Source organism: Staurois parvus, unplaced genomic scaffold, assembly GCF_062004578.1.
Source record: "Staurois parvus isolate SC_StPar_1 unplaced genomic scaffold, SC_StPar_1.0 ptg001162l, whole genome shotgun sequence".
Classification (NCBI taxonomy): Eukaryota; Metazoa; Chordata; class Amphibia; order Anura; family Ranidae; genus Staurois; species Staurois parvus.
In genome coordinates, this window is record NW_028318958.1 from 8,035,030 (window position 1) to 8,047,997 (window position 12,968).

At 45.5% G+C, this 12,968-nt stretch overlaps 1 protein-coding gene and 1 non-coding gene across 2 annotated transcripts in view; one reads left to right on the forward strand and one right to left on the reverse strand.

The window, feature by feature from the left end:
* Positions 1 to 12,968, reverse strand: part of LOC149439062 (protein DOP1B-like) — a 657,792-nt gene that overhangs the window by 373,511 nt on the left and 271,313 nt on the right. The window lies entirely within an intron of this gene.
* On the forward strand, positions 404 to 476 carry TRNAR-CCU (transfer RNA arginine (anticodon CCU)). Its single transcript has one exon. It is a non-coding gene; the product is annotated as a tRNA-Arg (tRNA).

Below are 12,968 nucleotides of genomic sequence, written 5' to 3' on the forward strand. Positions count from 1 at the left end.
GCACAGGGCGCAGGGTTCAGGAGTGCATTATGCACAGGGTCCAGGAATGTGTAACCCACAGAGTGTAAGAGTTCATGAGTGCATTATGCACAGGGTTCAGGAATGTGTAACCCACAGAGTGTAAGGGTTCAGGAGTGCATTAAGCACAGGGCGCAGGGTTCAGGAGTGCATTATGCACAGGGTTCAGGGTTCAGGAGTGCATTAAGCACAGGGCGCAGGGTTCAGCCCCGACTCAGTTCTGATCTCACCTGCACCCCCCATGGTGATCCACCATGTTCTGATTGATAGATAGACAGACAGACAGACAGATAGACAGATAGATAGATAGATAGATAGATAGATAGATAGATAGATAGAAAAAATAAAAAAAAATAATAGATTGAGATATAGCTGGATAAATAAAGCTCCGGTGGCCTAATGGATAAGGCACTGGCCTCCTAAGCCAGGAATTGTGGGTTCGAGTCCCACCTGGGGTGATATCTTGCTTGTCTCTTTTACCAGGACGAGGGGAGGATGAAGAATAAAACCATCCAGGAGGAGATCTACCTCTCTGTGCTTCATGTGACAGTACTAGAAGTTCCCTTTCCTGAAACCTTAACAATATATGTGTGCAATCACTATCTCACTTTGGAGCAGACTCCATGGACAACTTGGTGGTTTTTTGCCATCAGTCTTCTATGTTTCTTTCCCAGTAAACTCCCCAAGAATGGCCATAACCCCCAGCATTGGTATTAGTGGGGCCAAAAAATTGCCCAGGCATGAGTGATCAATTGCTGCAAAAACCACCCACAATATTGGTGTCACTGTCAGTAATAAAACCCCAAAATTCCTGTGAATAACTCAAATAATAACCCCCAATATTGGTGTCAATGGCTACAATCTGAGGAATTTTGACTTACCTGTAATGTCCATAGTATGGTACAAGACGCAGGCAACTTAATTCATATACCATGGGTTATAGGTTTGTACCTTCAGGTACTTGGACACTGGAAAGCTTTTGAGGACATGTCCCCCTAGGGCAAATTATATCCCCCCCAATATAATCCTACGCCACTCTATGAGTCCTCTGTTTTGTAGCAAGCCATACAGAATAACTAAGGAATTGAACTGAAAGGTGGCCTGTGCCCCGTACTGTACTCCAAAAGGGATAATTCCCACTATGTGAAGTGACTGGTGTTTTACCACACTGTCAGTCGCTGGTTATCGAAAGGACTTACAGAATACAATTGCTTTCTATGTGCCCTGTTTACACTACAATGCAGCCCAGAGCTGAGACATGCTGCATTTTATCGCAGGACTGCATGGCAGTGTACAGCAGCCCAGCACACCACACTGCTGTACAGTGGCATGAATGAAGCATCATTTTTGTGCACTTCAAATAAAGTTTCTACAAAAAAAATAAATAAAAAGGAGCTGTATGATGTACTGAATAGCGCATCACACCGCCCCTGTAACAGTCGGAATGCGCAGCTGATGGAGAGGTAAACTGATGAGATGAAACTCTCCGACATCTGTCCGTTCTGTGTGAACTCAGCCTAAGATCAGTCCAAATTCCTCTGATTCTAAATCACACAGTACAGGATAATGGCATCCTATTCATACACCATGGGACATCCCCAAGCAATGAATTCCAGAGTGGGCAACAACTAGGCAAACAGAACTGGCCCAAGAAATAACAGGGTTATACCCCCCAGTTTCTGTGTGTCACTGCAACAACCATGTGGCCGAAAGATGCATCTGCTGAAGATTGGACATCCAGCCGGTAAAACTTTGTAAAAGTATGAAGAGAAGGCCGGGGGCAGAAGACCAGGTGGTGGCCATACAGAGTTGGGTGACAGAGGTTTGGTGCCTAAAGGCCGGGGATAAACAGATCCAGTGCAGTGGGAACATAAAAGAGAAGAGGAAGGGATGTTTTTGAACATAAGCTCTCGTATTCAAACCCTGTATTCACTGTACAATGGTGGGTTTTGAAGAGGGGTGCCCTTTGTGAGGACCCACAGAAAGGGCAAACGGGAAATCGAGCAATGTCGTCACTTTTTGGATGTTTGGGAGCCGAGCACAAAGATGGCAGGGCAATGTCCTCATCTTTGGATGGTTGGGAGCCGGGAACAAGAATGGCAGAGCAACGTCCTCACCTTTGGATGGTTGGGAGCCGGGAACAAGAATGGCAGAGCAATGTCCTAACCTTTGGATGGTTGGGAGCCGGGAACAAGAATGGCAGAGCAATGTCCTCACATTTGGATGGTTGGGAGCCGGGAACAAGAATGGCAGAGCAATGTCCTCACATCTAGATGTTTGGGAGCCGGGAACAAGAATGGCAGAGCAATGTCCTCACATCTGGATGTTTGGGAGCCGGGCACAAGAATGGCAGAGCAATGTCCTCACCTTTGGATGGTTGAAAGGTGGGCACAAGAATAGCAGAGCAATGTCCCCACATTTGGATGGTTGGGAGCCGGGAACAAGAATGGCAGAGCAATGTCCTCACATCTGGATGGTTGGGAGCCGGGCACAAGAATGGTAGAGCAATGTCCTCACCTTTGGATGGTTGACAGGCGGTCACAAGGAAGGCAGAGCAACGTCCTCATTCAGATTAAATGCCAAATCCAACTTTGGAAGAAAAGATGGTCTGGGGTGTAACACAACCTTGTCACTATGAAGGATGAGGAAAGGCTCTTTACAGGAAAGAGCTGCCAATTCAGAACACTTCTGAATGTTCTGATGAAAAGGCTACTTTGCTGGCAAGAATCTCTAAGAGGATATCCCTGTTGGGTTCAGAAGGACACAAAAAAACAAATGAAGGTCCCAAGGAAGCTCAGGGTGCTGCAAAGGGGGCCTGATACAGAACCACCTTGAAGAAAAGTTTTTACAAGAGAATGCAAAGAAAAGGCATCTGACAAAGGATGGATAATGCGGAAATCAGCTCATGTAGGGTGAACTGTGCTCTCATCGGGTTCAGATAACATTTCCAGGTACAAGGAGACAATTTACTGCCTTTAGCAGGTAGGAGACTCCAAATAAAACATCTCTCTATCCTTTATCCTTAAGACCTGGATTTCTAAAGCCATGCTGGAAAAGCCAGAGACGGTCCAAATGGTGGCAGCTTTCAGCTCTGTCACATTCTGAATGACAATTGCTCGGTCAGGCAAAACTGTACCCAAATGACATTTTTATCACTGTGTTCACACAAATAGAGCTTTTTTGGTGGTGTTTGATCACCACTGTGTGTTTATATTTTTTGCTGAATAAACAAAAAATAGAACAAAAATTGTGAAGAAAAAAAGGAATTTTTCTTTGTTTCTGTTCTAAAATTTTGCAAACAATAACCTTTCTTCATCGATTTAGGCCAAAATGTTTTCTGCTGCATTTCTTTAGTAAATATAACCCAAATCAGTGTTTATTATTTAGTCTGTAGGAAAGTTATAGAGTCCACAAACTACAGTATATCTCTAAAAATCGATCAATTCTGATGTGCTGATGGCCAATCTCATTTCTTGAGGCCCGAAAATGCCAGGACAGTACAAATACAAATGACCCCTTTTTGGAAAGTAGACAGTGCAAGGTATTCAAGAGGCATGGCAAGTTTTTTGAAATTGCCATTTTGTGTCACAATTCTTAGGAAAATTAAAAAATAAAAAACTGTTAATAGACTGCCTCCATGATACGAGAGACTGTTAAATCGGCCATAGATGGAGCATTTGGTGGTTGCAGAAAAGAAAAATCGCTCAATTCACTCATCAACACAGCTGACTGTGTTGATGAGTGAATTGAGCAATTTTTCTGACAGGTTGATAGGGGGATCCCTCTTCTGAAGCCATTGTGCTCTCCCCGTGGGGGGAGGGGGAGCAGTCCTTGCCATGAGAACACAGTGATTACTGTAAGCGGCTATAACAGCTGTTAGCAATAATCACATGCAAAATCTGACAGGCAGGTTGTACCCATTTCCGGTTACTACCCCGTACGTCTGACGTCACTTCCGGTGAGTGGAGCGCACGCTGAGCGGTGCGTTCCAGCGGCCATCTTTTGGGATCTGTATATGTGTGGTCTCTGTGGAGCTTCTGCTGTAACCTGGAGCTGTGATGTGAGATTCTGTGAGAGGTTGCCTTACATCTACTGTTCATCTGGAAAGAAGCTGGTCTTAATAAATATGCCTTTTTAAAGCGATCATAATGTGAGTGGCCTTAATCCTTGATTTCACTTATGAATGGTGTTTTGCAATATTACACTATCTGAGTTTTTTTCTCCCTGGTTGGATGGTGGAGTCTATGCTGGAGGTGAGGATTCCTATAGAGTGGATACCAAAGAGGGTTTAGGATCCCATAAATTCCTAAAAGGCGTTTCATTCACCTTAATCTGGTGAGTGCATTTGATGTTGGTTTTCACGGGTGGAAGGTGGAAGTTTTTTTATAATAGAAGAAGAATTTGAAAAGTTCTGTTTGCACAAACTATTTTTGAATTTTGTGTTTATTAATTTTGATGGACTTCACTATTTATTTAATTTTTTTATATATGTTTGCACTTGGTATATTGATTTGATATAGAGGTCTATGTTTGCGCTGTTTATTTATATTTTTCACAATTTGTGTTGATCACATTGCACAGCAGCAGGATAGAACCTATAGTAGGGTGTTTCACTAGGCGCAGGAAGAGTTTTTAGTAGGTTGTACCCAAGTTGAGCGATCGATCAACTTGGATATATTCAGCCTGCCAATACATGATTTGAATCTCGCCCAGTCACTGATGAACTGGCCGACATTCGAAAAAGTCTATGGCAGGCTTTAGAAACTTCCGCCATGATACAAGATACTGATAAAGACTGCCACCACAATAAGAGACTGTTAGAGACTGCCACCATATTACGAAGGACAGCTAGAGACTGCTGTCATCTAACTGACAGCCTGCTGCCAAGTTACAGGAGACAGCTGGGAACTGCTACCCTTGTCTAAAGAAGTGACACACTCCTGCCATGTTACAAAAGACTGATAAGACTACAGCAATGTTACAATTTAGTTGATAAGCACAGGCCTGGCACATTACTATGTTAGTTTACATCTGGCTGTGCAGTGACACCCCATAACATGGAACCTGAGGAAGTGTCCGGCAGGTACAGACATGAGTTGGGTATTTGCACCTCATACTTTGTGAACTTTCCTCAGAGAGGCAAATGGAGACCTCATCGTGCCGATCGTTCTCTTCCGCCATACCAGCTATGGGGTCTGCTGTAGGACTCAGAAAAGAGGCGGAGACCTGGTGTTCAGGGAAGAAGGCCAGCTCTCGCAGGACAACAATTAGTCTCTATCTTTTGGTCTTTTTTTGGTGGTTGATTCTCACCTCCTTTTGCTCTTTTGTGATCAGAGAATTGATCATCTTTTATGACTTTGGCCTGGGTCTCTTTGACCAACTCCTCCTCCCATTTCATGTTTTCCTTATCTATTCCAAATTGGTGGAGAAGAGTTGCTCATTTGATCATCTCCCTATAAATTTAGAGCAGTTCCGACAATACAATTTGAACATCCCTGGTGAATGTGAAGTGAAGACAGAATTTCCTTCATTAAATCTACTGACTTACACTGCAATGCATGCTCACTGGACGCATGTTCACTATACGGCTTGTGGACACCTGACCATCTCTCTGGAGGGTCTGTGGGAATTTGTCCCATATGTGAGGTCAGGTACCGGTGATGGATGAGAAGATCTGGCTCACACATTGGGCCTCACAATGAGCTCCAGAAAGAAAGACCTGGCTCGCCATCGACCTTTCAATTCATCCCAAAGGTGTTCAGTAGGGTTGAGGTCAGGGCTCTGTGCAGGACACTCCAGTTCCTCCACATCAAACTGGTCATCCATGTCTTTGTGAAGCTTGCTTTGTACACAGGGGACAGTCATGGGGGGAAAAGAAAAGGGTCTTCACCAAAATGTTATAAAAAATTTGGAAGAATATGATTGTCTCCAATGTCTTTGTATGATAGTGTATTACTGGGACCCTTCACTGGAGACACCTGTATTCCGTCAATAGGGAGCAGGGGGGGAGGGGAGTCATACACTTTTCTCCAAACAGTCCAGGGATGACAAAAAAACTCAATTACATCACCGGCCGCATCAGCATTAACCACTTCAGCTCCGAAAGGGTTTACCAACTTTGTGACCTGGCTATTTTTTGCAATTTAGCACTGCGCTACTTCAACTGGCAATTGTGTGGTCATGCAACGCTGTACCCAAATTGCGTTTATATATTTTTTATAATAAATAGAGCTTTTATAACCGCTTACCGACCACCCTATAGCAGAAATACTGCTACAGGGCGGCACGGGTGCACAAAATCACGTATATATACGTGATCTTGCATTTCCGGTTAGGGGCGTGCGTGCACCCTACCTGCGCCACCGTTCACGGCCGTGGCTGTCGATTACTCGCCGGCGCCTGGCGATATCCGAGGATCTCTGACGAGGAGGAGAACTGCCATCCGAAGCAGTGTGCTTACAGTGAAGCACACTGACTCCGCCCCCTAGTAAAACACTCCCAACACACAGTTAACCCTTTGATCGCCCCTCATGTTAACCCCTTCCTGCCCAGTGCCATTAGTATAGTGTCAGTGCTTTTTTTTTTTTTAGCACTGATCACTGTATTGGTGTCACTGGGTATGTCAGTGACACCAAGTCAGTTCCACCCAGTGTCAGAATGTCCACAGCAGTCCCGCTATGAGTTACTGATTGCTGCCATTACTAGTAAAAATGGAAAAAAAAAAATCCCAGTATGTATACCGCCATTTGTAAACGATATAACTTTCACGTAAACCAATTAATTTACACATATTGGGAATTTTGTTTAGCAAAAGAAATGGAGCAGAATATATTTTGGCCTAAATTTATGACAAAATTTGATTTTCTACATTTTTTCACTGGACAGGTTTAATAGCAAAAAGTCAAAAATATTATTTTTTTCTCAAAATTGTCGGTCTTTTTTTTTAGCACAAACAATAAAAAATGCACAGGCAATCAAATACCATCAAAAGAAAGCTCAATTCGGGGGGGGGGGAAAGGACATAAATTTCATTTGGGTGCAGCGTTGCATGACCGCACAATTGGCAGTTAAAGTAACGCTGCGCCATAGCGCAAAAAATGGCCTGGTCAGGAAGGGGGTAAATCCTCAGGAGGAGAAGGGGTTAATGGTATTTACTAACCACTGGGTTTTTTTTTATTTTTTGCTATATAAATAAACGCAGGCCCAACATTTGGGGAAAAAACAACATTTTTTATTTTATTATTAAACATATCCAATAAAGAGTTTTTTAAAAATCTAATTTCTTCATAAATTTAGGCCAAAATGTTATCTGCTACATGTCTTTGGTAAAAAAAAATCCTAAAAAGTGTATATTGATTGGTTTGTATGAAAGTTATAGCGTCTACAGTGGATGGGATATATACTGGAATTTGTATTTATTTTTTTATACTAGTAATGGCGTGGTGGCCAATCTGACGCTGACACTGGGGAGAAACTAACAGCCACTGACATCTCCAGTGACACAAATAGACTGATCATTGATAATGCTAATGACACTGGCTGGGAAATGGTTAACATTTAGGGGTGATCAAGGGGTTAACTGTGTGCCTACCATGTGTAATGTGTGCTGCTTTTACTAATAGACCCCTTTGTTTCTCATCCCTGCAAAGATCATTCCCTCTGTAGACAGCTCTGTGTTGTTTGTCAACACAGGGCCATGGGCTGTGATTGGATGCAACCTCTCAGCAGATCCTGGCCGTGAATCATTGACTGACAGATTTCTACTGTGTACCATCACAGCGGGTGTTGGCAGGGGTTGGGGGTATGGGGCACATGTGTGCACCCTATACCCAGAAGAAGGCAGCGACACATCAGTACGTCGCTTTGTCTGTGCGGGCTGCCCGTCACATAGGGGTTTATGTAGAAAACTCCCGGCAATCAGTCAGCATTGCAGCCTTACAATTTGGTGTCACCCTCTACAAAGTGACAGAAATGGGGAGTCGGAATTACAGACCAGCAGAAGCCTTGCACAGAGAATCTTCGGTAACAAACACTTTTCCTAACGATGATGATATCAGGTGTTGATGTTGGTCTCCTTGTGTCTGTGTGTGTACAGTCTACAGCTTCCTCTGGTTTAGGAGGCCCCAGAGTTCTACAGCCTCTGTCCCATAGGACTCAAGATCGATTTCACTTTCAGTGACACCAACAATGGGGCTTATCTTTCTCCTGCTCTCTCTTCAGTGTGCCGCAAGGCCTAAATTTCTCTAAAGTAAAGCAAAGCGTAGAGGTATAGGTCTGACACCACAAGCCATTCAGTGTTGCCACACCCATGACACCACACCCACTTTTCACCACACCCACTTTTTGCCACTCCCCTATGTAACCGGCATGTGGCATACTGCACACACCCCATTTTATTTTCAGCCCCTCCAAATTATTACCTATGCACTTCCTGTGTGGTCATAGGGACAGGTGTGTTAGAGGGTGTGTGTGGGGGTGAGGGGTGTTTTGTATGTGTGTTTGCTCCCTGTCTGTATATGCTGGTGTGTGTATGTGTAGACATATTTGTGTGTGTTAGGGATAGGTGACACTAGCGGTATTGTTCACTGGCAAGGGACAGGATCACCATGAGGATCGGAGGAAATACTCCACTGGCTCCTTGTATTGGTCCCTCACTGTTAGGATGAGCGTGCCGTTGTTCCATCACCGATGAAACCACCACAGGGAGTCCCTTGTTACTAATCCTACCAGACAGGGCCCAGGTCATCATTCACTCTGCTGCCGATTTTGCTGCCCTGCCGTTCTACATCCTCCTACTGACCACCGACATACAAGGGCATTCTTCCTTCTAATGATCATACATGTAAAGAGGCGTTCTTCTTCCAACTGACCACATATCTAAGGGAGCATTCTTTCTTCGATGGACCACCAAGGTAAGCCACCATTCTTCCTTCTACTGACCAGCAACATCAATTAGCATTTCTCCTACTGACAACCCATGTTAAGGATATTCTTCCATTTACTGACTTCTCATGTAAGGAGACTCTCCTTCTTATATTTACCACCCCATAAAGGAACATTCCCTACTGACCACATCCCTTCTACTGACCACCCATATAATTGGGTATTCTTCCATTTACTGACTTCTCATGTAAGAAGACCCTCTTCCTTATATTTACCACCCCATAAAGGAACATTCCTTACTGACCACATCCCTTCTACTGACAACCAAGATAAGCCACCATTCTTCCTTCTACTGACAACCAATGTAAAGGGTTATTCTTCCATTTACTGATCTCTCACGTAACGGGACCCTCTTCCTTTACTACTTCATAAAGGAACATTCCTTACAGATTGCATCCCTTCTACTGACCACCAACCGAAGGGAACCTCCTTTCTTTTACTGACCACCCACACTCACCTACTGGTCACCCATTTGAGTCCTCAAAACTACGTATAAGATCTGAGCCCTAAAAAAGGAGGAGAATTTTCATCCCCTGAAAGGCATTGCCTGTTCCATGTTGTCTTGTTACAGGCGAACAATAGGGGCACCATGGGAATAATTCTGTGGAAGAACAACACATGATGGCTCCACCCAGTCAGGCTCAGAATTGAAAAGACCCTCATAATAACAAGATCTGATGGAGATCCACACAATAATAGAACCTGAGGAAGACCCTCCAAATATTAGATCCTCATGTAGAACCACATAATACTGGAACCAGATGGAGACCCTCATAATAACACAACTTGACAAAGATCCACATAATAATTGAACCTGAGGGAGAACCTTTAAATATTAAAACTTGACGGAGACCTTCATAATAATGAAGAGATTGTTGATGGAGATCAACATAAATACTGGAACCTGAGGAAACCCTCAAAATCTGACGGAGAACCACTTAATAGTGAAACCTGATGGACATACGTCTAATAACACAACCTGATGGATACCCTCATACTATTGGAACCTAATGGAGACCCTCATAATATTTTACCCTGATAGAGGTCCACATAATAAAGGAATCTGACAGAGACCCTAATAATATTGGAACATTATGGAGACCCTAATTAAAACAGAACCTGGTGGTGATCTTTATAATAACACAAACTAATGGAGACCCTCATATTACTGGAACCTAGAGGAGACTTGCATATTACCTGATAGAACCTGACAGAGATCTATATAATATTGGACCCTAGAGGAGACCCTCAAAATGCATTCTGTATATACACACTGCGTCAGTGGGAAGAATGTCTCCTTACATAGGTGTCACTGAGAATACCCCTTACATTGGTGGTCAGTGGGAAGAAAGCTCCTTACATTGGTGGTCAGTGGGAGAAGGAGGAGGACACACTGAAGGAGCTCTCCCTGAGAACCAGCATTTTCAAGCCTGGGCCTTGCCTGCTAGCTTGGCCCAGGAACCATGCCTGATCCAGGGGGAGGCCCTGGGAGGGATTCCCCTGATGAGACCGGGCCTAGTGAAGAGGAGGAGGTGGAGGACCTGACTGTGGGTCCCAGCCCTGGTGAGGATGTCGATGTCTTCAGACAGAAGATTGTTGATAGATTTGTGACTATTGGAAGAGCTGAGGAGAAACTCAATGTTTTGAAATCTGAACACAAAACCTTCAGAGCCAAATACTGCCAGGCCTGGAGCAAGAACAGATTGGGCATGAAGCCAGCGCTCCAGCACATGGAGGATAAAGTAAAGAAACAATCTTTATTATTAGAAAAGTTGAAAGCCAGAAGTGGAGCATTTAAAGAAAAATTTGAACATGAGAGGAGATTTGCCAGCCAGACATCGGCGAGCTCTGTGGATCAGCAGCCTCAGGTAATGGATGACCCAGTTCCATCTACATCAGCGTCTCTCCCCCCATGTCAGGCTGTGGAATCACCAGTGGCAACCAGCCAGGGGGTTGAGGGTGAGTATGGAACCCTGAAGTTCATTCAGCACATGGAGTCTCCCCTGAGAGCAGACAAGTTTGCCTTCACTGATGACCCTGCAGAAGTCCCTGAAGATGGACAGAGGAGGTACAGAGCAGCAAAGCCAAGACTGGTGGAGAGATCCCAGTATACCAAGATGGCTGCTCCCAGCATGTCTGCCCCACCTGCTGTGGTCAGTACTGTGGATGAGGAGCTCTGCAAGCAGCCTGCTGTGAAGGAATCCTCATCAAACCTGGAGGAAAAATCCCTGGCAGAGAGGTCTCCAGACCATCAGGGGAATGTGGATGAACCTGCACCAAGCACCCCACAGATGGAAATTGCTGTTCCTGCTGAGACCAGTAGTCCCTCTACAGGCAAGATGGCTGCCACCTGCAGAGAGACTGTTTCACCTGAGCTCTCAGGTGCTCCAGAGCTGATTGATGCTGGTGGGGGAGGGGAGCAGCACACTGCACCATGTGGAGAGCAAACAGCAAGTATGGATGTCTCACTTGTTGCTGTGTCTGAGAATCCAATCCAGTCCTGGGCTGAGTCTCCTTTCTTGGAAGGAGAGATGACTGATGGAGCTTCTATGGTTGCAGCAGTGAGTGCGGACATTTCTGAGAACTCTATGACTGTTGAGACTGCTAAAGCAATGGATGTGTTGGTGGTGGGTGAAGGGGTTAACATTGCTGACAGAGGTAAAAATGACATTTCTCCCCCTGCTGAGCAGAAAGAGGATACACCATCCAATCCCGGATCTGTGCAATCGGTGTCTGCTAGAGTTGCACCAGATGCTTCCAGACACACAAATGTTTCTGCTGCTGGGAGGATTGGGGGGAGCTATGCCTCTGTTTTAGGGAGTCGCACCAAGGGGGGTGGGGGTAGTGTTGGGAATACTAATGGTCACAATTTGGGGAGGTTTGGTGGTGGGATGGTTGGTGGGGTCAGGAGAAGGAATGTGGTACAGTTGAAGTGGGAGGGGGAAGGGAACCCACCAGTAAGGGGGAGGGTGGCGGAGTTGATTCTGGAGATGGGGTTTAAAGCCTGTGATGTGTTTGCGTTGATCTGCCCAGTAGGCAGCTATGAATATGATTTGTCATTTGTAAAACCTGAAGGCCTGGACCTGTTTTGGGAGAGATATTGGAGGTGCAGGAGCCTTCAGCAGTGGAGAGGTTTGGTGGCAAAGGTGGTTTCCAGACAGCCTTTGATAAAATCGGTGACAATCCTGGTCCGGAATGAATCCATACCAGAGGCTGATTTAGTAGTTTGGCTACGCCGACATGGTGAGGTCCTCACCCCACTGCGGAAGGTCCTGGATGAGCATAGGATATGGACAGGGGCCTGGACAGTGTCAGTGCAATTGAGGGTGCTGGGCAATGTGGTTCAGCATCTTCCCTGCTCAGCTTTTCTGGGGAGGGATAGGCTGACCATTTTCTATCAAGGTCAGCCTAAAGTTTGTAACAAATGCGGAGAGAAAGGCCATTTTGCATCATCCTGCACCATCAAGAAGTGCTCACTGTGCCAGGATTTTGGCCATTTGGCCAAAGAATGCACCGAGATTCGGTGTAATTTGTGCCAGCAGCTGGGTCATCCATACAGTCTGTGCCCAGAGGCACTACACAACCTGCCAGGACTGGAGGCTGAGCTGCAGAGGCTGGATAAAGAGGATGAGGCAGCTGATGCTAGGGAGGAAACTGTAGTTGCCCCTCCTGTGTCTGTTGTGTCAGATTGTGTTTCCCCCAGTAATGTCACCCCTGAGTCTGTCCCTCCTGTCCCTAATCCTACAGTACGTAGATCCTCCAGACTGGCGGAAGCTGCTGGGGGGGCGGGTGTAGCTGATCTTCCCTCTCGGCCTACTCCACCTCCGGTACCTGTCCCCCGACAGCGCAAACGTGGTCAGGAGGTTGTGGGGGTGCCGGATGGGGGTGGAGCCGATGGGGCTCAGGGAGGGGTATCCATGTCCCATGTCTCACCTCCTGCTGGGGGGGATTCGGCTGATGAAGGGTGGGAGAGGGTGAAGGAGAAGAGGAAGAAGAAGAAGAGGAGG